Genomic DNA, 23,087 nt, shown 5'->3' with positions numbered 1-23,087 from the left:
TCCATCAGAGAAGACCTCTGTGTTTTTTTTTTTATTGTTTATATTTTCTACAATGTTTAGCACAGTGCTCTGTACATTATAGTTGTTTAAGGAATTGCTTGTGAGAAATCAAAGACTGTCAGAGATAAACCAAGTCCATTGGATTTTGCAGGAAGTCAATCAGCCTTTGTCACCATATCTAGATGCAGAAATATTAAATGTAGCTTAATCTTCATTCGTACACTGAACCTTCATTCACACTGTGTGTGTGTTGGAGGGGAGAGGAGAGGGGAGGTAGGGAGAGGTTGTCTCATACCCCAGGATTACATTAAAATGTGAAAAAAAAAGAGAATTCTTATATACTTCTATGGCTTAGTAAGCAGTGTTAGAAGGAAGCTCCAGCTATGTATCATTCAATTTTACAGATGTAGAAACTGAGCCATGGATCACTCATTTACGTGGCACACACTGCACAAGTCATAGGGGATAGAAGGAATAGATGTAGGTCTAATAATTTCACTGTGATTGGTGGAAGGGTCTTTCACAGTTTTTCATTGAAAATAATAGCTTTTTGAGGTGAGGGCATGGTCAACATCAGCCATACATTACATTATGCAGCATGAGGAACCATGGGTATTTTGAAAATCTCAGATAAATCAACTAGTTGTATGACTCAGTCTTCAATGGCCAATCAGTTCTTTGAGTGGTGTTCATATTATTCATTGTTAAAATGAGAGATTGGACTAAATGGCCTCTAAGCTGCCTTCCAGCTCTAACACTATGATCCTATGGTCCTACAACTCCCCAAATTCATAGCAAATAAATGACAAGTACAAAATTTTCCCAATCAGACACAGAACATACTCACAATGTTATTATTTGGTTTCCATTCAAAATCATCACTCAACTAACATTCACCACCATGTTCCACCTGGTTTTAGGTTTCATTGCCTAAGTTTAATACAGTTCTCCTTACAAGCCTTCTGTGGTGTTTTATAATGATGGAAAGACTACTTCATCTTGGCCTCAACTGTTCTTCAGTGAACTAATCATAGTGTCACCATATGGCACCATTTGTATACTTGGACCAGAATAATTGGTATAAACATCCTACCCACATACTCAGTCTTGATTTCTCTTCAAATGCAAGATCAACTGATGTGGCTGGCTTCTTTGGGAGTACAAAAAGTCCATTCTGGACACCTTTATGGAATAACTATGGTTGACAAGCCACATTTACTGCAATTGGGTTTCTTGTTCATCAGATTTTATTTCCATTAACGTTCCATTAGGACCTAGTATATTTAGCTTGGCAGCTCAGAGTTCATGTCAGCATGATACCAGCCCCAAAGAGGACAGAGGGGAAATGCCTTTATATATCTCAAATTGCCTTGTGTACCTCTCCGTTGCATGGCTGTAAAATGGGAAATCACACTTAGTATGTTTCCCTTTATTTCTTTATTATTCTCTCTTGCAACTCTATGCCCACTTTAACACAGCAAAGCATATGGCAAGGAGAGAAAGTATGACTCAAAATTAATGAATTAAAGAGCTTTGATTTTCCTGTAAGGCAGACTGAAATCTACTGCATATTCTTAGCAGTACTTAACTGGACAATATCTAATATAACAGGATATTCATACTGTCATCAAAATGTACTTACTGGATATAACCAGCAAGATGGTGGATTAATCACTTTCTGAAAACATCTTCAACCTCAGGAGGAAGGATTTTTCCCTCCATGGTTTCCTGTTTATTCTATTTCAAAAAAAATAATTTGAATTTTTAAAAGATTCTGAACTTAATAAACACTAAATAAGATGAATGTTTCTTTATGCAAATAGGAAAGGAAACGAATGTCGTATCTGAAGCTATGATTCAACATTTTATTGTCTTGGTTTTTTTTGTTTGTTTTTTGTTTGTTTGTTTGTTTTTTCAAAGGCAATTGGGGTTGTGACTTGCACAGGGTCACACAGCTAATAAGTGTCAAGTCTCTGGTCTGAGACCGAATTTGAACTCAGGTCCTCCTGACTCCAGGGCCGGTGCTCTATCCACTGTGTCACTTAGCTGCCTCTCTTTTATTTTCAAAACTGCTCTACTCATTTGTTTACTACTGACCTATATTCTATTCCATTCTGAAGCATTGTTTAAATACTTTTCTTCTTTTTTATTTCAATAACACTATTTAGTCCCCTCTCCTCTATCCAAAACTCCCCTCCTCAAATTGCCAGAAAAACAAAACCTTTCTATTAAATATTAGTTGATCAAAACAAATCCCCACATTGACCATGTCCAAAGATGTATGTCTGATTCTGTATCTTGAGTTCCATGCCCCTCAAGAGATGGGTAGCATGCAACATCTATAAGTGTGGTTGGTTATTGTTCTTAATGTTCTCTCAAATCTTTCAAAGTTGTTTTTCTTCACAGTGTTGGTGTTACCACATCAATTGTTCTCCTTGTTCTGCTTACTTCACTTTGCATTAACTCAGACAAGTCTTCCTAGATTTCTCTGAAGTGTTTTTTTTAGTTTTTCACAGCACACAAATATTCTATTACTTCATATGCCATAATTTGTTCAGGCATTTTCTAATTGAGGTGCACTCCTATATTTCTAGTTATTTGCTACAACAAAAGAGAAACTATAAATATTTTTGTAGTTATGGGTCCTTTTCTTTTTTCTTTGATATCTTTGCATTATAGGCCTAGTAGTATTACAGCTGAGCCAAAGCACATACATAATTCAGTGATTTTTTTTTAAGCAGGGGAAGCATAGTTCCAAAATTCTTCCCAGAATGGTTGGACCATATCATATCTCCATCCAAAGTGGAAGGTGCCTTTTTCTGCGGCCCCTCCAACAACTATCATTTTCCTTGATGGGTATAAGATAGAATCTGAGTTGTTTTAATTCACATTTCTATAGTTATCAATGAGTCGAATAATTTTTTCATGTCTGTTGATAGCTTGGATTTCTTCCTTTGAGAACTGCTTTTTTATATCATTTGACTGGGGGCGAGGGGGGAAACCTGAGGCCTCCAGGCCATATGTGGCCTTCTAGGTCCTCGGGTGGGGCCTTGTAATGGAGTCCAAGTTTTACAGAACAAATCCTTTTATTAAGGGGATTTGTTCTGTAAAGTTTGGATTAAGTCAAAGGACTTGAGGCCACAGGTGGCCTCAAGGCCACAGGTTCCCCATCCCTGATTTGACTACTTATAAATTATAGAATGGCTCTTGTTCTCCTCTATTTAAATTCATTCCTTATGTAACTTGGATATGAAAACTTTATCAGATAAAGTTGCATCAAAGATTTTTGTTGTTGTTAATCATTTCCAGAAAGAAGGAATTACATCCCAAATAGAGAGTAATTACAACTAATTCCATAAGATCAGAAGAGAGAACCCCATGGGCAAGGTAAAAACTATAAATTAATACCAGAAAACTTTAATACCTAGAGGTTTCTTTCTGTGGCCTTTCCCCAACAATCCTCACAGGTCACCAGCAGCAAGGTACAAGCAAAACAGGACTTGTGCCTAGGAGCCTGGCCATAAGATTAGAGAACCTCCATGGCTGCAGTGATTTTGCCTATATATTCCCCATCCTCAACCCACAAAGAAACAGCAGACCGCTGAGTCATCACGCAAGCTGAAAACGTGCTCAATTATGGAACTGCCTCAAACCTTGTGGGAAGGGTGGGCCCTGGAAACCTATTTAGGTGGTCTGTCCTATTCCTCCAGTTTAATCAGAGCAAGGACCCTACCCACTGACCTCATATCTCCAAAGACCAGGAAGCTTTAGTCAGCCCTGTGGCCTAGCTTTAGGAATCTAATCATGAATGAAAGGATAAGGGCCAAAGAGTGACAGGGAACATAAGAAAAAAACCAAACCAAAACAAAACAAAATTGAATCTTCAAAGATCAGGAAGGAAATCATTGATAAAAGTCCAGTCCAAGCAGTGTCCAACCAAATGGAGAGGATCTTAAAAATAGAAGAAATAATGAGCAAAATGTATTGAGTATATTGTGTGTTTTGTAAACAAGATGGCATAAGACCATAGACCAACTTGATGTCACAGTTCAAATGAGTAGGGTGGTGGTTGCAGGTTTTTATTCCAAATACCATTCTGTTGGGTCAAAAGGTGCCATTGTTTCCTGATATTATCTTCAATTTTTCACTGCATAAAATGTCTTCAGTAACATTCAAAGGAAGGATAGTTATGCCTTTTTACAAAAAAAATCCTGAAAAGAGTATCAGAAGTTAATTCTTAATTTGTTTCAGAAAAAAAGTACTAGGCACATGAAAACCTTGTTCATTTCAATTTTGTTTAAGACTGTAAAATATGTTATTATGCTTTCTTGTAAATAGAACACACTGAAAATTGTTAAATCTCTTCTTAAATCAGGAGATTACAGAATTGTAAAGACATTGCTCTGAATATTGTTGGCCGTTATGTAATACTATAGAAGTAGACAGTGTGGAAAATTGGACAGAATCTGTAATGACCCTAGGATGTACCCTGCAAAGTTTTTTGTTTTTTATAAGTTCCAGTCAATTCAGGATTATAGCTAGTTAGGTTCCAGACATTGCTATGGTATAAACCCACCCAGGACAGCTGAGTGCTGGGAAGACCTGCTACCACTGCTACCACCCTTACTCCCTGCCCTGACCCCAGGCTGACAGAATCCATCTGGAGGAGATGAGCGCCACCAGTTTGATTCCTTGTGATGAGATGAGGTACTGCCTTGTAAGGTCCTCCTTACATCTATGGCTCTCTGCCCTATAGACTCTCACAGTCATCTAATGATGTCTGATGTACCTGTGGGCCTTTACATCTGTCCTATGGGCATACTTTTGTGACTATCTATCTGCCTTGCAGCTTAACTGTCTTTTATGTATTATCTCCCCCAAATAGAGTGTGAGCTTCTTGAGAATAGGGACCATCTAGTTTTATTTTGTTTGGTTTTCTATTTGTATGTGCAGTGCTTAGCACAAAGTAATCACTTAATAAATGCTTTTTTCATTCACACATTCAAACATTAATGTTATATAAACACAACCAATAGAGCTCCTGGAGAATTCACACAGATTAGGTATGAAGAATTACAGATATGAAAAAAATTAATCTTGAATCTGCTCCCTGCCAACCCTGTGGGCTTTTGGAATGCCTAGATTACTATGGAAAATTATGAGACTATAAGGTTTTAATTGTGTTGATAATAATGATGATGGTTATAATTACCAATAATTCTTAGCTTCTTTCAAGGCTCAACTCAGGTACCACTTGTTGTTTTTCTGTCATTTCAGTTGTGTCTGACTCTTCATGACCCTATTTTCTTGACAAAGATACTAGAGTAGTTTGTCATTTCCTTCTCCATCTCATTTTACAAATGAGGAAACTGAGGCAAATAGTGTTAAGTGACTTACCCAGGGCCACACAGCTGGTACGTATCTGAGGCCAGATTTGAATTCAGGTCTTCCTGACTCCAGGGCTAGCACTCTATCTACTGTGCCTCTTAGTGCCATTTCTTACTGGGAGTCTTTTCCCAACCCCTCCAATTATAAGTACTTCTTCCCTCTCCAAATTATCTTCCATTCCTTATCAATTGACACATTTTACCTCCCAATGGAATGTAACCTCCTTAAGGGCAAATGATATTTTTCTTTTCTTTTGGTTTTTCATGTTCAGTATCTAGTACGTGCTTAATAAGTGTTTTTTTTTAATTGAATTGTATTGATACATCTAATATGGGACAAACATCAACTAAGTAATAGGTTATGCTCCTAATGGCTTTTTATGTACTGTTGTTGTTGTTTGTCCTTTGTTCTTGAAGAATACAATGACATCAAGGAGGTGATGCCATGACATGCAAGTGAATCGACTTTAAGTGAGGGAGGGCTGTGCAAAGTCACCAGCCTTACTATCTCCCTTAGAATCATCTGGGTCCAGTGGTAAGATATAGATCAGGATGAGTGGAGGTGGTCCCAGATGCAGTGGGAGACCTTGGCCTTTTTAAGCTAAGGTTTTTAACAGGTCTCAGTTTGACTGAGGCAATACCCATTCAATGATTAAGGCTAGTTAAGAAATGAGGTAGAGAATGGCAGAGACATTGTTAGAGGTCCTTGGGAATATTAAGCAGATTTCTTTCTTTTTTTAGTTAAAAAATTGTATTAATTTTTTTTAGTCACTTTCATTGCTCTCCCCCGTCCCCTACTCAGCCATACCTTGTAACAGAGTAAAAAAGAAAGAGAAAAAAAGCCATTCAGAAAAACCAACCAAGAAATCAAATGAATCTGACAGCGTAGGCAATGATTCATACCTATAATCCCCTGCTACTGAAAACAAGAGAGAGAAACGTGTTTTGCCATTTCTTCTTCAAGGTCAAGACTGCTCATTATAACTACATACTATTCAGATTTTTTTTCTCCTTTAAATGAATTTCTTTTAACAGGGCCTTGGGAACAACAGAATAATCATAAAGATTTTTTTTTATCACTTTGCTATTCTCAAAAAACTCCACAATGATGTATTAGTAGTCCTAATGAGGATCCTGATTATCAGTTAAACACGCCATTAAGTTAGAAACAACCACTAATTTCAGGCTGGAGGATGGAAGCTCAATCTATTGCTACTTTTCTAGCCATGAATGAATATCCCCTATTAGTCAGAAATTAACTGTGACAGAAAAACACTAAAATATTGACAAGAGGTCCAGAACTTTAGTTACTGTTCATCTGCTCACATCCTTCTTTCCTATCTTCCCTCCTTCCTTTCTTTCCTTCCTTCCTTCCTTTTTTCTCCTTTCTTCCTTTTCTCCCTCTCTCCCTCCTCCTTCCTTCCCTTTCTTCCTTCTTTCTCTCTCTTTCTTTCCTTTTCTTAGCCCTTAATCTTTCCTTCCTTCCTTCCTTCCTTTCATTTTTCTTCCTTCCTTCCTTCCTTCCATTTTTCTTTCTTCCTTCCTTCCTTTCTTCTTTCTTCTTCTTTGACACAGGAAACTCAGATTGAAGAAATTCCCTCGACTAATGTAAATTGGCAATTGTTCTGCAACTTTTAGTGTAGTTTCTGAAGTACTGAGGGATTCTGTGATTTGCCCAGAGTCACACAGTTAGGATAAGTTAGAGGTCAAACTTGAACCTAGCTTACCTTGACTTTGAGGACACAGCTTTCTAGTCAGTACTCCATAAGGTCTCAATTCATATCTTAAAGGTAATTAACCTAGCTCGACAAAGTCTTCTCATTTCCTGAACATCCTTTTGAATGAGCTCACCAGTTACTCACCAAAACTAAATAAAATATATACTCTGAATAGCTTTAGCCCTAAAGGTTAAGGAAGGAACCAGGGAGATACCCCAGCTCACCACTGGAAGTCCTTGGTTCAGGGAACACGTCACTTCTTTGTTTATATTTTCCAGAATTGGAGGAAGATCCCTCTCAATCACAGTGACCCAGGTTTCCGGTTCAGCCTAGATAACTAAACATTTAGGAGATGAAAGACTCTTCCTTGTGACCAGGCATTTTTAAATCCTAAAAGCCACCCCCACCTCCTTTCTAAACCACTAGGCCCCACTGCAGCTCAGGAAGTTCTATCATTTAGCCGAGGTAATTGCTATGCCCTTGGAAACAGGAACAGAAGGGTCTGGAAAGGGATGCCACAGCCTACTTTATTTGTTGTACATGGACTCATTTTATAATTGCTGTGATGTCACATTTTAGGACCCCCTAATTTCTATATTCCTTTAGGGTATACTCAGCTTGTATTACCAGAACCACCACAGTGGGAAAACTTGGCCCAAAATTATTTTTCTTCTCTACTTTTTAAAAAAATGTGATCAACCTAAGGTTATCTATAGTCATCCCTTCCTAGGCCTCCTGATTCTTTCTTGTAGTTCAGAATGAACTTAGGAAGGATTTTTATTTGTAAGGGGATAATGAGGGAAAGAGGGAAAGGAGTTAACATTTATTAAGTGCCTACAAAGTGCCAGACATTCTGCTAAGTGTTTTATAAACATTATTTCATTGATTGATTTGATATGAGAAATAGAGGGGATGAAGAATTGACCTCAGAGTCAGGAGGACCTAGGTTCAAGTGTAGCCCTTGGCACACAATGGTTGACCTATCCTTGAAAAATCATTTGCCCACCTAATGTTCCAGGCAATTCTAAGACTGCAAATTGCAGGTCAGTTGGTAATCTGCGTTGTTACAAGGAGTTTCCTCTCTGGGAGTACTGTGCAAGGCAAAATCAGAGGTTTGAACAAAAAAAAAAATAACATTACAGCAGAAGAGAGGGGGGAGGGGGAGGGGGAGGGGGGAAAGGGGGAGGGAGGGAAACAGAGAGAAAAAGAGAGAGAGAGAGAGAGAGAGAGAGAATTTATTATGCATTTACTATGTGCCAGATACTATTCTAAGGGTGGGAAAGGAATACAAAAAGAAACATAAGACAATTGATGCCTTCAAAGAGTTTACTTTCTATTGGATCAAAGTAGACAGAATGTTAAAGAAAATTATCAGCACAGTGATAACATTGGACAGCTCTTAGACTCACTGACTCTGCCTAGTTTTAAGTTAAATGACCCCTGTAAACTCCCCAGGATTAAAGCCAGGGTCAGGGACCCGTCATGTTTAAGTTACTGGCTGGAGTAGCAACTCTGGACTCTGAATTAAGCAATGGCATCTTCTGTTCACAGGGCCCTGCATGTTAGCTGAAATTCCCTGCAGATTCTGGCTTTGCCCATTGGTCCTTAAAAACAAACAAACAAATAAAACCCCACCATGCTACACTCTCAACCAGTCAGGCCTGGATACTGACACCTGACCACTTGAGCAACTCTCACATATAGGCAATCCATTGATCTCTAGACAGGTGATGGTGTCATTGTCTCCTGTCTCAGATGATATGTATATCAATCAGATTATACACTCAATTCTATCACCAAGAGATGTATCCAATTCCACAACAGTTTTACCTGAAGAGCCACAGGGACACATAATTTCTTTATAATTGGGGTCTATTCCAAAAATATAATTAAGTTTAAGTTGTGATTATTCAAAATTCTGAAAAAGGCAATAGAGATTGGTTCCTATGAGGTAAATGGAAACAAGTATGATTGGGATATCAAACAACAAATAGAGTATGGAACTGAAGAGAGATAATAATAAAAGTAAAAACAACTCTCATAGCTTCACATATCAATTCACTTGAGTTGATTAAGCATTGTGAATAATGCTTGCTTTCAAATTAGTCCTGCGATATTAAGAAAAGAATTAAAAGACAAAATAGTCTCAAATTCCTAGACTTTTAAGAAAGCCGGATTGGCTGTACTGCTTTCACACTTCCTCCATTCTTTAAACCTCCCTCTTCCTTAAACCAGCAACTATTAACTTACCTTTAAGCTCACACTAAGTGCTATTTAACACAGGGGACAGCAAGCCAGATAGGACTGGTTTTTAGTATCAGAGATGTCTTTGTTGTGGAAAGATGTCAGTTCCCAAATGTTCACTACACTGTGCAGATCTGTGTACCTCAGGCAGGTTTATAGCTCAAAACCCATTTCCTTGGGGACTTATAGCAACTTGTAAATCCATGAGGAATTTTTCAGCAAAGTTCCATGTCTCAGTTTATTCACGGATTAGACTTGTAAGAGTAGATTCATTCTAAGGCTCTAATGCACAACATTTTTTCCCCCTGCAAAGAACACTTGCTTCTCTTTTTCCACACTTCAGTTTGTGATCGTTTGAGAATTTACCTCCTAAGTTATATCCCCCATTGACAGCAGAATCTTAGAGAACATTCCCTGTGGCTCCTCTCAGGGTCCGATTCCTTTGAAAGCCTTTCTTTATGCAGCCTTGCATCCTCCTCCCACACCCCAAAGCAAACAATTTCACTGAAGATTGTAGCTTGGGTGGATTTCTAAGAACTCAGACTCTGCTTGTCCTAGAAATCTGAAGTGAAGACAGCAGCTTTTCTTCTAGCTCAGGCTACTGATGTGATAAAGGGCTAGAATAAGAAGAGGATTTCTATATAAAATGCTTCAAAGTTGTGCTAAAGAGTTGTCCTTTTTTGGGGATGTCTCCCTCTAAGGCTTAGTTCCAAGACCACCTCTCACAAGAGACCTTTTCTGATTCCCCGAGTTGTCATGGCACTGTCTTCTTCCCTCCACATCACCCGCCAAAAAAGTATTTTGTATTTATTTATCTTTGAACATGCTGATTCCTTCTAGCACAATGTAAGTTCTTTGATAGCAGTCACTTTTATTTGTGTGTGTGAGTGTGTGTGTGTGTGTGTGTGTGTGTGTGTGTATCCCCTATGCCTAGAATAGTGCTTGGCATGTTATTAGGCACTTAATAAATGCTTATGAAATATGGTGAATTTCTTAAAAAGATTATTAAATGTCTTCAAAATGAAATTAGCTATATAACCTTGGGCAAGTCACTTAACTGCTGCCTGCTCAGTTTCCTCATCTGTAAAATAGGGAGATAATAATGCCTACCAACCAGAGTTGTTGTGAAAATAAAATGAGAAAATATTTGTAAAGCACTTTGCAGACCTAAAAGCACTGTACAAATGCTAGTTATTACTATTGAAAATTGACACTTCGAATGGATATGTAGGCTTTAGGCATCATCAGGTGGTTTGATTTTTCTCACTGCAGGGACTATCCTCTCGTCCTGGCAGTTTTCATAGAATCATAGAATCTCAGAGAAGGAAGAGATTTTAAAAGCAATCTAGTCAAACCTCCACCAGAAAAAGAATCTCTTTATTCAACCAATGGGCATTTAGCCTTTGCTTAAAGACCTCAAGTGAGAACAATCCATTCTGCTGAGGCTACCTATTCTTTTAGGCTCAATGGTTTCCCTTCACTCAGAGCATCATTTCCCTTTAAGCTCTAGGATTCCCCCATTTTTGTTCCCAGTGGCTTCCAAACTTACCCTCTTTGACTGAATTTCAGTTCAAAATTGTTTCAAGGGGATTCCTTTTTATTGGCTATAAGATGTAGAATGTCAAAGTTGGAAGAGACCCTCAATACCCTCCAACCCAAACCTTTTGATTAACAGCTGAGGAAGCTGAGGCCCAGGGAGGGGAATAACCCACTAAGGTCATTTTGCTACCTAATTTCATAGACAGGACTAGAAGCCCAGTCTTCTAATTGTTAGAATAGTCCTCTCTCTACTACAGTGAACTAAAGAGACAGGGAAGTTCTAAACAGAAAGTTAGAATTAGGGTACTCTGTCTTTGTAGTCATTTCTGTCACTGATACTGGACAAATTGCTACAGTAAGATAGTATATGTGAAAAACACTTAGCACAGTGACTGACACATAGTAGGTACAATAAAAATGCTTATTCCCTTCCCTTTCTCTTCCACTAAAAAGAGAGAGAGTCATAAGAGCTTAATTTAAATGTCAGTGCTATTACTACTGATGATCTATTTGGCCTTGGGCAAGTGATTTAACCAATCTGGGCCTTAATTTCCTCATCTATGAAATGATAGGATTGAACTGGATCTTTTCTAAAATCCTCTATAGATTCAAATCTTATGATTCCAAATTGCTTAACCTGGCTGTCTTAGGGGTAAATACCCACTTAGAAGGCATCTACATGGGATAGAATATGATGAAGGGGGTCCCTGAACCTCTGAATTTCTTTATTATTCAAATGACATTTTTATTGAGTACATGTATATGTGGTACATATGTGGTGTGTGTGTGTGTATGTATATGTGTGTGTGTGAGAGAGAGAGATTTTTTCCATTCTCACTTGTAGACTTTTCCTCATACACATTCTTCTTCTATTTCCCATCCCACTCTCTGCACCCAGACCCCTTTGTATATATTATACATTATATAATAGACGTATGTGTGTACCACATGTTTTAAAACTTATTATTACTTGTTATTTTTGAGGATTTTAAATTAAAACAAAAGCAACCATTTAAATTAAATTGCAGATCTGTTATCCATTATTAACAATGGATTTTGTTGCTCAGCACTGAACTGATGAAGAATTTTTTTCTCTTTGCTAATAAATTTAGTTACTTGAGGCAAAGTAAAACATACACACACACACACACACACACACACACACACACACACACACACTAAGACTTGGACCTGTCCTTATTTCCTATTCTTACTTACAAACTTTCGCTTTTCCCTTGTACTTAAATTTTACCTGATTTACTTGTGAAGATGGACTGAAAATTTCCAGCACATGGAATATGTCAACATCCATAGTAATTACTTATTACAGTGTCAGTGGGAGTCTTGCCTGTCCACCTTCTTTGACACAGGGGGAGGTGAGCCACACAGCATCTGTGACTCATTCTTCCTCACCCCAATTGGCTCATCTGGTTGAGACCATTCCTAGATGGTGAGGAGATGATTGGAATAGCTGCTGCCACAGAGAAGACTTCATAGTTCCTTTGAAGTAAATACAGACTTTCTCTTCTGCAGAGAAACCCAGGAGCATAGCATAGCCCTCAAGAAAACTATGGTATAAACTTAGTGCCTTCTGGAAATTACAAAAAAAAAAGGCCAAGACACCGCTCTGGTCGAAAGACCATGTAACAGTTACAGCTTCCAGCAAAAGCCAGGTATTAGAAGCCTTCCATCATTTCTATCCGTGAAGAAGTCAATTGTCACAAACTATTTAGAAATCTAGCCAAAGTCAAGGTTTGCTCAACATTCTTGTGTCATCAATTCAATCCATTCCATACATATCTAGCTAACCTTAAATTACTCCCCCAAGAGGGGCCTGGGTACTATGCTGCTCTCTGTTTTGTATACAAATGTGAATACATTTGGATGTATCCACATATGCGGATACATGTTTGGATGTATCCGCACTTATTGGCTCATATCGAGGTTTCTTCAAAGGGGGGAGGAAAAGGTACTTAATGTGAATCATGAATCATGTATGAGACAAGTAAATTATTCCTACACTCAAAAGGAATACTAAAGACTGTATACTCACTGGCACTTAGAATAGAATAAATTAAACGGTATTTTGTAACTTAACATAACTACTATTACAATCCACTGAGGTGTGGATACTTCTCATTAGACTACAAAGCAGTTTGCCGTGCTACTAATTAAGCATTCTATAGTTAACCTTGATTAAGCAATATCAGTATAACGCTGTTAATGGAGTGGTCAGATTCGGACTCTCCTCTTGTTGGTGGCCATTCTCTCCTAGAGAATTGGAGTAGTTGCCAGGGGCTGCCCCTTTTCACACTCTCCCCCTTCACTCAACTGCAGCCTCATGGGATCTTCAGACCTCTCACATGCCTAGGGCAAATAGCCTAGAAGGAGCCTTCAAAACAGCTTTTAAAGACAAATTTAATTGAAAAGGGAATGATCCACAGATACTGACTAGCCTCTGTGACCAAAGACCATGGGACACCAAAGTCTGATGGATGAGGAGTGGGGACATGGGAGCTTCCCTTGGATATAGTCACCTGGGGGGAAAAGTAAGTCCACTCTAATAGCTTTCTATGTGAACTCATTATTATTAATAACAAGGTGATATTCTCAGTTGTTTTTATATGACTATAGGAAGGTAAGCGCGGTTAGTACCCTCTAAATTTTTGTACCTGTGACTAAACCCCAGTTATCTCTCCCTAGTTATGGCTCTGGGTAAAGACCACGAACAGTGAAGTAGCAAACATAATGCTTTAAATCATGATCTTGTGGAGGTTCTGTGCTTGGTACAATAGATCACTTAGAGCCTAAAGATTCAAAGAATCAATTAACTAAATTTATTTATATTCAAATATCACTGGGTAAAATCAGTTCTCAATGCAGTTTTTCAAAAAGCAATTCAGAAAGATAAAAGCAAATAAAAAGCAAAAAGGTTCCCAAGAGTTTCCAGATATCCCAGCCAAAGTCCTAAAAACCACTCATGTTGTTTTTGCCCAAAGGGCCCACAGCTGGATCCCAGATCAATACACCTGGGTGCAAAGTTAATTCAAATCGTCCCAGGTCTGCATTTCTCTATAGTCTCTGTTCTGGTGTTATGGGAGTGGGGGGGAAGTAGAGGGAGAGAAAAAGGAGGAAGGGGGAGAAGTAGGAAGGGAGGAGGGGTTAACTCTCTACTCCACAGTTCCACTGGTAAGTATCCTGGCCCACAGCAAATGCAAAGCTTTACCTAGCGATGAATGGTTTATCTCAGATGCTAGCAACTTTGTAGGAATGCAACCAGATTTCATCCCAAGTGGATCCAAGTTTCATTGGAAATAGTTTATGAAATGGAGAAGTATGTTTGAAGAAAATTCAATAAAAGCTGTGGCTCGTAAACAAAGTATAAGAGGTTAGGGCCTTCCATGAACACCTTTGAGAATATTCTTCCCTGGAGCCACCTCTTTTTTTTTTTTTTTCTGGCAAGCAGTTAAGTGACTTGCCCAGGGTCACACAGTTAGTAAATGTCAAGTGTCTGAGACTGGATTTGAACTCAGGTCCTCCTGACTCCAGGGCTGGTGCTCTATCTACTGCGCCACCCAACTGCCCCCTGGAGCCACCTCTTTGGAATCTGAAATTGGATTTCAAATTTCCTATACGCCTGGCTAATATATGCATCTATCTTGTTCTGGATGCTGCATGTGGGTGTTTCATCTTCTTTAGTCCCTTACATCTAGCTTTTGGTTACTGTTCAGTCATTTCAGTCATGTCCAATTCTTCGTGATCCCATTTGGAGTTTTCTTGGCAAAAATACTAGAGCTGTTTGTCATTTCCTTCTCCAGCTCATTTTAGAGATGAGGAAACTGAGGCCAACAGAGTTAAGTGACTTGCCTAAGGTCACATAGCTAGTAAGTGTCTGAGGCCAGATTTGAACTCAGGAAGATGAGTCTACCAGACTCCAGATCTGGCACTCTATCCATTGTGGCACCTATCTGTCCTATGTATCTAGTATATTGCATATAGCGTATAGTATATTATATATAATAAATTGCAGATAAAATGTAAAATTTACCTTTTCTAAATGAGTATGTCTTTAGTGATAGCATAATACATAGTTTATATTGTATATAACATGATATATTATAAATACATCTAGTAGCAGTCCATTTTTTTTACTTAATAGTATTTTATTTCTTCTAATTACATGTAAAGATAGTTTCCAATATTCATTTTTGTAAGATTTTGAGTTCCAAATTTTTCTCCCTTCCCCCCTTCCCTACCCTCTTCCCTCTTCAAGACGGCAAGCAATTTGATATAGGTTACACACGTCCAATCGTGTTAAACATTTCTACATTAATCATTAATCATTGAAAGAAGAATCAGAACAAAAGGGAAAAACCATAAGAAAGAAAAAAACAATCAAAAAAGTGAAAATAGTATGGTTAGATCTGCATTCAGACTCCATAGTTCTTTCTCTGGTTGTGGATAGCATTTTCCATCAGAAGTTTTTTGGAACTATCTTGGATTATTGCATTGCTGAGAAAAGTCTGTCATAGTTGATTATCACGTAGTGTTGCTGTTACTGTGTACAATGTTTTCCTGGTTCCGCTCATTTCACTCAGCATAAGTTCACATAAGTCTTTCCAGGTTTTTCTGAAATCTGCCTGCTCATCATTTCTTATAGCACAATAGTATTCCATTACATTCGTATGCCACAGCTTGTTCAACTATTCCCCAGTTGATGGGCATTTCCTTAATTTCCAATTCTTTGCCACCACAAAAAGAGCTGCTATAAATATTCTTGTACATGTGGGTCCTTTTTCCATTTTTATGATCTCTTTGGGGTATTGACCTGGTAATGGTATTGCTGGATCAAGAGGTATACTCAATTTTATAGCCCTTTGGATATAGTTCCTAATTGCTCTCCAGAACAGTTGAATCAGTTCACAACTCTACCAAGAATGCATTAGTCTTCTGATTTTCCTACATCCTCTCCAACATTTATCATTTTCCTTTTCTGTCACATTAGCCAGTCCAGTAAGTGTATATCTCTAATTGATAGTGATTTAGAGCATTTTTTCATATAACTATAGACAGCTTTAATTTCTTCCACTAAAAACTGCCAGCAGTCCATTATTGTAAAGGAGCAGAAAAGTCACACACACACACACACACACACACACACACACACATAGAGGAAAATAAAAATATTTAAAGATTTAAGGTAGGGCTGGAAAAAACTCAGGAGAAACAATTTGTCTTTCTCCCCCTTTTTCCCTTTCCTCTTCTTTGTTCCCTTCGCTGTCAGCCATCAGTCAAAGCTGCTGGGCTCTGGAGAATGACCTTCCTCTTTACCCTCTCTCTCTCCCTCCATCCTCTTTGTTCTAGGTGTTGAGATCCTGACTTCTAAAATCATCTAGCCACTTTAAGATGCAAGCAGGTTTGTGGCTACAGTCATTCCTAACGGTTCTGCCTCCCATTCAAGAGGAGGCAGAGGTGAGGCAGTCTCCCACAGTGGTGGCCAGACAGAGATTGCAGGTGAGTGGGCCAAGCTTCCTCTTTCCCTTTTGCCCTCACCTCCACTTCAAAGTCCTTTGGCTCCCAGCTTGCTAAGTAAGTTCTTTGCCCAGGTTAGAACCCTCTTTGTACCTGCCCCGTCCCACCTCTGCTGATCCTTGCTTTGGCTCTGGACTGTTCGTTCTTTCTCTACCCTTGAATTCTATGGCTTTGGCCAGCACGTGGCCCTACTTCCCGTGTCTGGTCCTCCTTGGATTCTGGGTTAAAATGCTAGTGTGTATCTTTCCCTCTGTGTCATGGGGATATACCCTTTGCATTTGGTGATAGATTCAATACTAGATCCCTTGCTGTTGCCGACTGCTTACTGCCAAAGAGCCCTACTGACCTATCCTCCCTTAGAATGGTCCAGACCCAGATTACCAAGCCCCACAAGACTAAAACTGAGGCCATGGAGACTCCCTGTCGCCATGCACCTTGGGTTCTGCTCCTGGCCCCAGAGACAAGGTAAATAGGGCAGGGTGTAGCAAGTGAAATTAATTCTCTGTGAAAAAATAAGCCAAGGGATGCCCACGTAAGTGGGCAAACTGTCTTATGTCCATTGACAGCACTGGGCTCTTGCACCTGAACTGTGGCTCTAGCATTTGAATCTTCCCTGTCTCTCTTCTCATTCCATCTCTGGAAGGCTCACTCATCTTAACCTGTCTTTGGCATTGCAGTTTCTGCACTGACTGCCCTTCTAACTCAGTGTTCTCCCTACTCCTAGTTTGGACCTTGGTTTGACGCCACAGTCTTCCTTCTTTCTCTACTGGTGATGCAGACAGCCCTTCCTTCTCCTTTTCCTAGTGTTGGTGGCTATTCTTGGCCATTGAACTTCCTACCACCTGAATGGGGTCATGAGACATTAAGAACTGGTGTGTCTCTGGGCCATCAAGATGCTTTAGGGGGTGAAGGTAAATGTGTACTATAACCAAGAGGGATATTTTGGAAGGAAAGTCAGGCCAGGGGAGAGTGACGGATAGGTGCATTCCAGAATGCCAGAAGAACCAAGGGGAATAGTAGTTAAAGAGTATGAATCAGGTATTGGTTAATAGATGCAAGAGGCTGCAATCTAGGAAGGGAGTGAGACACAATTCTTTGCATAGGAGAAAACAAGGTAAGGAGGTAAATTTCAAATACATAGTAAAACTTCATTAATTTGGATGTTACTGTTTCAAACTTTGGGATCATTCAGACCCAAGAGGTGGTGGGATGTGTAAACCTTACATCTTCTCAATAACTATTTCTTTGGTGATAGTATAAGCTTTAAGCATAAAGAAGAATTTAGTAGTGGTAGTTGAAGTCTAGTGTTGATATTTTTAAAAGCATCTAAAAACGAATGTGCTAATTACAAGTTGTTTTTACATGCTCTTTAAAACAGATCCTCCACAGAGCTCTTCTAGGCGACATTTTATTAGTCTGGTTCTAGTTACTGTTGTTCCTCCTTCCTTTTCTAAGAGGACTAGTGATATCTCGGGGTGAATTGGATTGGATTTAAGTGAGACAGAGCTATACAAAGTCATTAGCCTCTCTCCCAGAGTCATCAAAGTCCAATAGCAAGACTAAAGTTAAGACCACTGGCGATAGATAGCCTGGGGTGTGGTGGATGACATTGGTGTAGTTGATGTCTGACCAAGCTCTGTGCACTCCCTGGTGCCTACTTCAGTTGCCTTCACAGCCACTGGAACAAATTGTTCTCTTCAACTCATTCTGCTGGGGGAAGTCTTTATATGCTTGGAGTAGACATCCCCTTAACTCACTGATGGGTTTGAGGCTGTTGGCTACTCTTAATCTGATTGGCCCACAAAAGTTGGGAGTCAAAGGTCCTAGAGTCATAGCTTAGAGATGGAAGGGACTTCAGTGGCAATCTAATCCAACTCCCACCTTTTACAGATGAGGAGACTGAGACCTAGGGAGTCTCAGTGATGTCCGAGTTCACACATCAGAGGTGAGATTTGAACCTAAGTCCTCCAACTCCTCACTCTCTGGATTTTCCCATCTGCTTTTCTTCTAGCAGCCTTATCATTATGGAGATGGCTCTGCCCTGTGGCCCTCTCATCCAATTGCTAAGAATGTGGCCCAGATTCCCATTTCACATTGTGCTCAGGCTATATTTGTTTCATTCCTGGCTCCAACTCTTCACTATTCAGAATTCTTTACCTCCTTACCAGGAGCCTTTGATCTCCTCCTCCCCTCCCCCCACTCCTTTCCTGCTTTCTAGCTCCTCTTTATGTGGAAGAATTAGGTGGCTTGTGGTGCAGTGCTATAATTAGAGTCAGGAAAACCCCACTCCAAACTTCAAATCCCACTCCAGATACTTACTAGCTATGTGAATCTCAGCAAATCACTTAACCTCTATCTCCATTTCCTCATCTGGAAAATGGGGATGATAATAATAGCACCTACCTCTCAGAATTATTGTGAGGATCAAATTTGATAACATGTAAAGTGTTTTACAAACACTGCACAAAGGTATGTGTTGTTTCCCCCACCCCTATTAGAATGTAAACTTGGTGGGTCTAGGGATTTTTTTTTTTGCTTACATTTGTATCTCCTGCCACAGTTCCTGGTACATATTAAATGCTTAATCAATACTCCATCTACTATCTATCTACCTAGAGCCAAGATTTTTTCTACTGTGTCACCCCAATTTACCATCTTCTTCACTTATAAGCAACTGCCCTTACCCCTACCTCCTGGTATACAACCCCTGGAAATCCCTGGAGGGATTTACCTGCTCGGTACCATGGCTGTAGAAACACCCCTTCCCTTCTCACTAACATTGCCCCCAGAACTATCTCCTTTCAGTTATTGCTGCTTATTAGCTCTCCTCCCCCTCCCCTTTCCTTCTACAACTTTTATTGTTGTGGCATATCACCTGTCTGAGGAAGGTCCAGACATCTTTTCTCAGGTCTCTAGGGCCCTGGGAGCTCTGCTGTCACTGCTAGAGCAGCCAGTTCAAGAAACAGAATCTTAATTTTTACTACTATGGAATCCTGATTGGGATCTTGCAATCAGTTTGTCCATAAAAAAAATATTGAATATAGATAAAGCATCCATTAGGCTCTTATTGTAATTCAGGCAATGTCCTAAGACCTAGGAATATAAATACAAGCAAGCAATATAATTCCTGACCTAAAGATATATATATATGTATGTATACATACATGTATATATATATATAATCATAGCTAACATTTATAAAGCAGCTTACTATGTGTCAGGCACTGTGCTAAATACATTACAATTATCATCTCATTTGATCCTCACAACAACCCTGAGAAGTATTATTAGTATCCTCATTTTACAGATGAGGAAACTGAGGCAAAAAGAAGTTAAGTGACTTCCTCAGAGTCATTCAGTTACTAAGTGTCTATGGTAGGATTTGAAGTCAGGACTCCCTGACTCTAAACCACCACCTACCTGCACACAATAATACTTCCTTTCCCCTTACCCAGAACTTATGGAAATAGCAGGCACTGGTTTTTTTTTTCCCACAGGGGAGTGGTGTAGTCAAACCTTGGTGTTAGGAAGATTGTTTCAGAAATTGTTTTAAGGATAAATTGAAGAGAGGAAAGACACACCTGGGAGAACAGGTAGGAGTCTATTATAAAAGTCTTAAGTCTAAGCTAGAGGTACTTTGGAACCTGAGCTATGGTGGTAGAACTTTCAATGGAAAGGAAGTGACAGATATGAGATATTTTGGGAAGTGGAATTTACAGACCTTGATAAGATCATTTACTTGACTTATCCAGTTATCTAGCTCCAATAAAATGTCAGCTCCTCTCAAGGCAAGGACAATTTTGTTTTTGTCATTGTATCCCAAATTGAATGTGGCCTTCTAGGTCCTTGGGTGAGGCCTTTTGACTGCATCCAAGTTTTACAGAACAAATCCTTTTATTAAGGGGATTTGTTCTGTGAAGTATGGATTCAGTCAAAGGGCAGCACTTGAGGACCTAGAGAGCCACATGTGGCCTCAAGGCCCCAGGCTCCCCACCCCTGCCTGAGGTTTCAAACCCAAATGATGGGGGAGATGGTGGCTTTAACAGTATAAAGGGAAAGTGAGAAAGAGGAATCTATTTTGGAAGCGACTTCAGTTTTAGACATATTGAGTGTAAATTGTTGGTACAACATGTGCGTGAAGATTTCCAAAAGGCAATTGGAGATTCATCTTTTCACTTACCACATTCTGTCTTATATTCTAGTTATTTTTGTACACGTCTCCCAATTAGACAGTAATTTCCTTGAGGACAGGTCTGTTTCTCATTTCATCTCTGTAATCTTAGCATCCATCAAAATGCTTAGTAAATATTTACCAAATTGCCTTAAGATAATCTAACTCAGGATGAAAAAATGTGGTTCCCTTTGGTCCCATTTCTGTTGGGTTTGTATAAAGGTACACAGATCCACCCAGAGACATGCCTTCTTTTTTGTGGGGTTCCTTTAACTTCCACTTTCAGATGCTTATTTCTTTAATAGAAGAAAACATGATTATTGATCCATGAATTCTCAGATGGCTGGGTTCCATGCCAATAGGCCAGCTTGTCAGCAGGTTATTTTGGATGTTAAATAATACGGTTCCCCTCCTTAGCATCACACACAAAACTCTGGGATCAAGCCAGGAGAGAGAATTCTAAAAGCATGGCTAGTGGCATTCTAGGAGAACGGGGTGGGCCTTGTGGATTTTCCCACACTGGCATGAACTTTTCTTTTACTTTCTATACTGAGAATTATTGCCCCTGTGGAAGTGTGTGTGTGTGTGTGTGTGTGTGTGTTAGAGGGAGGGCCAAAGAGACTGGTTGGCATTGTTCTCCTACTATTTAGTGCAAACCTCATCCTCTGGGAACTAATCTTGATTCACTTTTAATACTATTTCTTTTTATGTTAATTTTTTATTATAAAAAAATCCTACCATTTTCTGGGACCTAATTTGGCCCAGAGCCTCTATTCTTGTATTTTTTTTTTCTTAAAGAATAAAGTAAGGTAGGTGAAACCAGCCAGGCCAAGCTATCCATCTTACGTGGAATTGGGTCTGCCATTGGTGAGTGGTCACTTGGGAGGAAATTGCTCACCCATGTGAAGTGAATGAACTCTTTCAGGGCTCTGGCCTTCTACACAGGGGAATAGAGGCAGCCTTCTGCTAAACAGCATCTTCACAGTGACTGGCTCAGGCCTGGATTCCCTGTTTAGAGTTCAGATTCAGAAAGCAGCTTAATTCTCCTGGCTCTAGAGATGAGTAACTGCTCTCCATCTTCCTGATTCCTCAGAATTGGGGTCTCCACTTAAAGCTAATGCTGTCTAGAGGCAGAAGGGGCAATCAACTCCATAAACAGGGGTGCTGGCTGACTAAGCACACCAGATCCTTTTGTTTGTTTGTCCAAAGGAAGATGGAACCTTGTCTTGCCACATCAAGTTCAAAGTGGCTGAGGCCACTCCCGATTTGGGATAATTAATCAAGGCTGAGCTGTTTATAAATGAGTATTAGCTTCTCTGGCAAATCTTCTGTAATTGTTCCAAAGCATACTCCCTCCTTCCTCTGACGTGTTTCAAGTAATAGTACACGGTAGGAGAATTTAAGCTGGGTAGTTTCACTTCCAAATCAACAAAATGGAATTTTTTCTCATTGATCAGAGGTTAGGAAGATTAATAAGTTGATAAGGAAGTGGAATTCCTGTGTTTACTGGGAACCTATTTAATTTAAAGAACATCCAGCTGCCTGCCTTCCTGTTTAGAAAAGACCCTTTTTTGATTAGCATGCCAAAGGCGGAATTCACTTTTTTAATGCTTGATCCTGATTTCAGCTAGGCAGCTTGGTGATGGAGTGGATAAAGTGGATAAAGACTCATCTTCCTGAATTCAAATCTCGCCTCAGGCACGTCCTAGGTGTGTGACCCTGGGCAAGTCACTTAACCCTATTTGCCTCAGTTTCCTTATGTGTAGCATGAGCTAGAGAAGGAAATGGCAAACCACTCCAATATCTTCACCAAGAAAACCTCAAATAGTGTCATGAAGAGTCAGACACGACTGAAATGACTCAACAACAACAATTTGACTTCACAGGATCATAGGATGATGGGTCTAGATCAGGAATAATGAGTTGCTTTCTGGATCTGAACTCTGAACAGTGAATCCATGTCTGAAGCAGGCACCGTAAGGAAAGGGAGCTTAGAGACTGCAGTGTCCAAACTCCTCATTTTACAGATAAAACATTAGGTCCTGGTTCTGAGGAAATGAAATGATGATTTGCCCAAGGTCACATGGGTACTAGGTATCAGAGGGGAAATTTGACCCCAGGTCCTCTGACTCTAGAACTAGCACCCCCTTTCATTTTATGGTGCTGTCTCACTTTATATAAAACTCATTTAGACCAGAGACCTCCTTGGATTCCATTGGATTGGTCTATCATTGTGCATGGAGGGATTAGGTGCCTCTTTCAGTGTTTAGCTACTACCAGGGTGACATCAGGAAGAAGAGAATTCACTGAATCTTAATAATAATAATGAGATAAATTTCTTACATATTATTGCAATTGTAATAGCATGCAAAGTATATGACATGATGTAAAAACATTGATTTGTTCTGACTTTTTGGCTCCTTCTAAGAATGAGCATGGCATAATAGAGAGAGCATTGGATTTGGAGTCAGGAAGACTTGGGGTCAAATCCCACTT

This window comes from Vombatus ursinus, unplaced genomic scaffold (assembly GCF_900497805.2).
Source record: "Vombatus ursinus unplaced genomic scaffold, bare-nosed wombat genome assembly UNPS02014791.1, whole genome shotgun sequence".
NCBI classification, from domain to species: domain Eukaryota; kingdom Metazoa; phylum Chordata; class Mammalia; order Diprotodontia; family Vombatidae; genus Vombatus; species Vombatus ursinus.
The sequence above is the reverse complement of the archived record's forward strand: the minus strand, read 5'-3'. Positions refer to the sequence as shown.